The following is a 6,067-nucleotide window of genomic DNA, read 5'->3' as shown; positions in this document are numbered from 1 at the left end:
TCTTGTTTTTAATAGAAACTGTAATTACTACAATTCTCCTGCCCCTACAGTTTCGCAATTCTGTGTATTCAGACAGTTATTTTTAGTAATTAATACAGGTATAATTCAGATCATACGTAATTAAGAATACAGGGACAATTTTGAGCAAATACTCCCAACAGAAAATTAAACCTTTGATAGAAAATTCTAAATAAAGTTGTTAACAAAAAAGAACGAAGAGTTAAAAGAAATTGAAATAACTCAAGGGAATATACTATATTATTAAAAGTTATTACTATTATTAGTCACTAGTGTGAGCTTTCTCTGAAATTTCTTTGTTGATTTTAATGGCATCGAAAATTTTACTATAACTTAGTTCTATGTAATTTTGCAGTTAGTATAGCTCTTATGTTTGATTCACACATTATAAATCTTTCTTCACATCATGTGACATTTATATTGAGAACACTCCTTCAACTTGTGCCGATGTGCTTGGCATATTTAAAATGTGTTCTACTATATGAACAATACGGAACAATGAAATGCTATATTTTTCTTTGAAATGATTGAAAAGTTGTATCCTGCGACCGAAAAGACTGCGTTGAATGAAAAGTGTTTGTACATTTTTTTTCACAACTTTTATTTTTCCAAAGTTCGTAACCTGCTGACCAAAACGTTCTTGCAATCACTACTTCATCAAAAGGTTGATCCATGTTTATTATATTCTTTGCGACAGTTTCATTACTTTTTTTTCTCTTGAAACTTCAAATTCAGGCTGTGCTAATTCAGTGGTGTTTAACGAAATAGGAGAATGTGCTCCACCACATTCTCCATAGCTTAATGTTAGACAGACATCTGACATAAAATACCGTAACTCTTCAAACAATGCATTGATATTAACCACTCCATTATTTTCCAATATTTTAAAAACTTATTGAGGCATAAATGTATTATCAAGCCTTTCTGCAAGGTTTGTTTTTAATTTTCCACTTTCATTAACAATGTCAGTTGCATTAGTTTTTTTCATTTCCATAATCAAGATAGCTTTGTTAAACAATTTATGTTGCCCTTTCACAAACTACAAACACATTTCACCACAGTCATTGACCAAAAATTTTTTATGATCACTGGATAGATTTGTTGTGAAATAAAATAATATTTCAATCCTTCATAGATTTCAAGTGTTCTATCAGTGGCTTGGCTTGGCTTATGTGATTAAGGTAAAGCCTCAATGGCTATGTGCCTAAGGGAAGGAACTCGAATTACTAATTACTCAAATCACTAATAATCACTTTTTGCATACATTGCAAGATATTAACATTTTCTAAAATTTTCTCTAATATCACTAATTTTTTTTATCACAAATACTTATAAACTTGCATTACATGTACACGTAATAAAAATAGACTTGGGAGAGTTGGTACTTCTTTGATATACCGCTCCCGAGATTAAATTGCCAATCAACCAAGATATCTCGCCAAAATTTGGCTGTGTGTTCTTATACTTCGCCAAGTAACTCTATATTAGCCCCGTATTGCGTTTTTGCTTTCGTCGTGTGTTCTTATATTATTCATTTTTGATGAGGTTTTGGAATTCGAATTATTTATTTTAAAATACACTCATGTGCATAAATTAAGGATAATTTGGAGTTACGCGGAAATCGAACTCTAAAATAAATATATCACCTGTAAAATCACCACACACATCTTCAAGAATCATATGCAAATTTCAGGAAGTAACCAGATGACACCGATGGTACGTCACAATGACGAGAGTGTAAGAGAGTGATATATAAGGAATACAGACAAAGGAGTAAAATTGTTCGCAGTCGCTTTATAAGCATTTCAGTGCAATAACCGAATAGTTATGACACAAAGGACGCATTTGGATGATTTTTTACGTGGTAGAATTATCGGCCGTCTGGAATGGGGGCGTACCCAACTGGAAGTGCCAGACGAACTTGGAATTGCCCAGAGTGTCATCTCCAGGCTTTGGCAACGATTCCAAGAAGATGGTAATGTGAGTAGACGTTACAGCACAGGTCGCCCCAGAGTTACAACGCCGAATGAGGACCGGTATTTGGCAGTTACTGCCAAAAGAAACAGGCGGAGCACAGCCTCAGGCCTGTCTCGTCAGCTCTCTTCAGCCACTGGTACGACAATTTCAAGGCAGACTGTGTACAGACGCTTAGAGCACTTTGGTCTATATGCTCGTAGACCTGTCAGATGCGTTCCACTTACTGCAACTCACTGTCGCCTGTGGTTAGCCTGGAGTAGAGAGCATGCGTTGTGGACACCATAACAGTAGGTTTGTGTGATGCTTTCCGACGAGTCCAGGTTTAGCTTGCAGTCTGATTCTCGCCGGACTTTCATATGGGGAGCTCCAGGTACCCGTTACCAGCAAAAAAAAATCATTGAACTACACCGTTACGGTTGTGCAGGAGTGCTCGTTTGAGGTGGCATTATTCTGGGTTGCAGAACTGACCTGCATGTTCAAATTGGAACCATGACAAGCCAAATCTATCGGGACGTCATTCTGGAACAACATGTACGTTTGTTTCGGGGCGCCATGGGCGCACAATTTGTGTTTATGGATGACAACGTCCGTCCTCACCGCGGAAACATCGTAAGGGAATGCCTTCAATCGGAGGATATCACCCGTATGGACTGGCCAGCATTCTCACCGGACTTGAATTCAGTAGAGCACGTGTGGGACATGCTTGGCCGACGAGTTCCAGCCCGTCAACCTCCTCCTACATGTCTATCGGAACTTAGGAGAGCATCGCGTTTTGAGTGGTGTAATATCCCCCAAGATCAGATCGATAATTTGATACTCAGCATGCCTAGGCGTTGTACGGACTGTATAGCATCGTCTGGGAGACATACAATGTATTAACAATCATACCAACCATGTAATATTGGTTTTTTGTAAATAGGTTTTTTTTTTTTTTTTTTTTTTTTTTTTTTTTTTTTGTAATTTGCTCCAATGAGAAAAAATCGCTATGTTTTTTAATAATATCAAAGATATAGCATCTTTTTTTGCTCTTTACCTTTTGCTCTTTACCTCCAATGAGAAAAAATCGCTATGTTTTTAATAATATCAAACATATAGCATCTTTTTTTGCTCTTTACCTTTTGCTTAATAAATAAGCTTTACAAATAAGTCAAATTTGTTTTGCTTCTAACTCTTCCTTTGCCTCATTTTGCATTATCCTTAATTTATGGACATGAGTGTAAATTAATTCCTTTTTTGTGAATATGAGGTTAACAGACTTGAATCTACCAAATAATGAGCTGGATACCATGTCATGTTTTTCAAGAAAGTGGTCTTTTACCTGAGAAATGAGTATGCGAAAATGGCCACAACGCGAAACGTTATGTTAACGACGAACCATTTGGACGTGCAATATTAAAAATTGCGAAACGAAGGGCCTCCATGTTGGAAATTGTTTCAGCGGTCCTAGAATATCGTTCGTTACTACTATTAGATATATGTATTCTTGGGCAGAGGAGTTAACCTCCATGAAATGGTGTACCAAACTGTTTAATGTATGTGAATGTGCTGCAATTGACTGGAACAATTTCATGCAATAAAATAATAATAAGAAGAAGAAGAAGAAGGATTCTTAAAAATATTCTTAGGAAACTACATGTGAATATTGTTATTATTAGATATCGTGTTGTTTATTTTCAAATTCGCGCTTTACAAGGTTGGCGAAATTATAGCTGAGATATTGGTGCAAATCTAAAAGCGCCAGATATGGTTGGTTTGGTTTATTTAGTTATGGCAAAGCACTCGAGGGCTATCTGCTTAAAGATAGGGATGCCTTCGTGGTGGACCTTTCTAAAGGAAACTGGCTGGTATACACGTTACACATAGGAAAAACCATGTAAACGCCCATGGAGCCAGCCCGATCGCAGGGATTCGATCCCCGAACCGAACTATTAGTGTTCAGCGACTCTACCGTTCGGCCCCTGTTGGACCCGCACCAGATATGGTTAGGGAACGCTATAACAAAGTACTCAAGAGTAAATCATATATAATTCAACTGAAGCTCAAATCCAATTGCCTCGAAGTTTTTTAATGAAATTTAATTTGATAATCATTTTTACTCTTTTACTCTGTTAAGAAGGAAATTATTTTATATATTCTGCTATTTCAAATGAAAATGATTGGCTAGAAAATGATTATGATTTATTCTTTAATTATTTATAATGTCAGGGAAACATTTATATAATACAGGCTGGAGTTTATAGAACTTATAATTTCTCATCGACATTATAATTTCTCGTCGAACTTATAATTTCTCGTCGACACCCAGTTTTTACGCATACAACTTGTAGAAAGCACGCAAAATTATTGAATAAGCTACGTTTGTATAATATATATATATGTACTCAAAAATATTTCACAAAAGTAAAATTATGAATTGAAGTAAATGAAATAAGATAGTGATTTCCAAATATTTTAGCATCGCAATCTAATTTTTAAAAGAAGTCTCGAAAAAAAAAAAAAAAAAAAAGCAGAAAAATAAAACAGTAGATTTGTAGAGAGATTAAGTATTTTTTGGAAGCAGGAAAGATGAAAAATGAGCAACGACTTCGCCGGGAATCGAACCGCGGACTTCTGGAATACGCGCCCAGCGTCCAGACCACCGCACCACAAAGGCATGCTAAGAAGGCGGGAGAAATATCTTATAGATTGATGAAATGTTATTTATTCATTTGTAAAATATGAGTAATGTGTATTTTGACAATATTAAAATTAGATTGATTTCAGTAACGTAAAAAATAAATATATTTCCTCGCTTATTCCCCCCCTATTTTAAAGTAATTTTATTCTCCGATATTCGAGAGAGGAAATGTATGCGAGTAATTTAATTCCCGAATAACGCGGTTACGGGAAGAACATAACAAATGAAAAGTAATCTAATCAGGTAACTATCGCAATATTATTGTTTTTAAAAGAAACATATATTACAACGAAAATACGTAGTAATATTAACATTATAATATCAGAAGGATTTTAAGCTGGTATCTGAGGATAACTGAGCTGGTTCCATCACCTTGTAAAGCCCCATAGGCACTTCATATCAGTGAGTCTTGAACAAAGTTCTCAAGAAGGACATCGGAGAAAATGCTAAGAGAAGGGAGGAGAACAAAATAAGAATTTCACATAGGAGAACAAAACACGAATTTCGTAAAGGCGAACAAAACACATTTTGAGTGATGGAATATATCACCAGTACATAAGGCTACATTGAGCTGGAACGTAAATAATAGAGGTAAGGTGATTTTTTTCACCTTACCTCTATTATTTACCTTTGTTATTAAAAGTTTCGTAAACCTGAAAACACCTTCCAGTCTGTGTAGCTTAAAGAACCTGTACGGTGTGGTGTGGTGTATTTAATTATGGCAAAGCACACTAGGGCTATCTGCCTAAGGGGAGGGATGCCTTTCGTGGAGGACTTTCTAAGGGAAGCTGGCTCGTATACATGTTACACATGGGGAAAACCACGAAAACGCCCATGCAGCCAGCCCGTTCGCGGGATTCGAACCTCGGACCGAACTACCAGTGTTCAGCGACTTTACCGCTCGGCCGCTGGTGGGCTAAAGAACCTGTACAAAATACATTTTAGATAATAAATGCAAGGGAAAATAAAACGGATAAAATGCTAATACAAATTGAATGCACTGAATCAAAATGAAAATAATCAAGAAAATACAGTATGCCAAAAAAGTAGTCATTAGAGAAAAAAGTATAAACAAAAGATGGAGGGGAAAAAATTATGGAAATATTTTTTTAAATTTCTGAACCTGGTGATTAAACGCTAGAGGGGAAATACTAGAGAGAGAGGGTAATACGAATGAGGAAGGGAAAATATTCTGCTTGACCAGCTACAACGGAGAAATATTTTTCTATGAAAATGCAATAGGGACACTTTCAGAGATCTTCCATTTTAGTCAATGCAGTTTCTCTTGGCACGCAGTATAAATGCAGCCAAAGAATATTTAAACTTCAAATATCTAAAATAGCATTGTGCAGGTTGTGGAAACAAAGAATTATAATTGATAAAGAGGTAGAACAA

Source organism: Stegodyphus dumicola, chromosome 3, assembly GCF_044657685.1.
Source record: "Stegodyphus dumicola isolate Sdum_Otavi_A_Nest chromosome 3, ASM4465768v1".
In the NCBI taxonomy this organism is placed as follows: domain Eukaryota; kingdom Metazoa; phylum Arthropoda; class Arachnida; order Araneae; family Eresidae; genus Stegodyphus; species Stegodyphus dumicola.
This window is presented reverse-complemented; position numbering follows the sequence as displayed.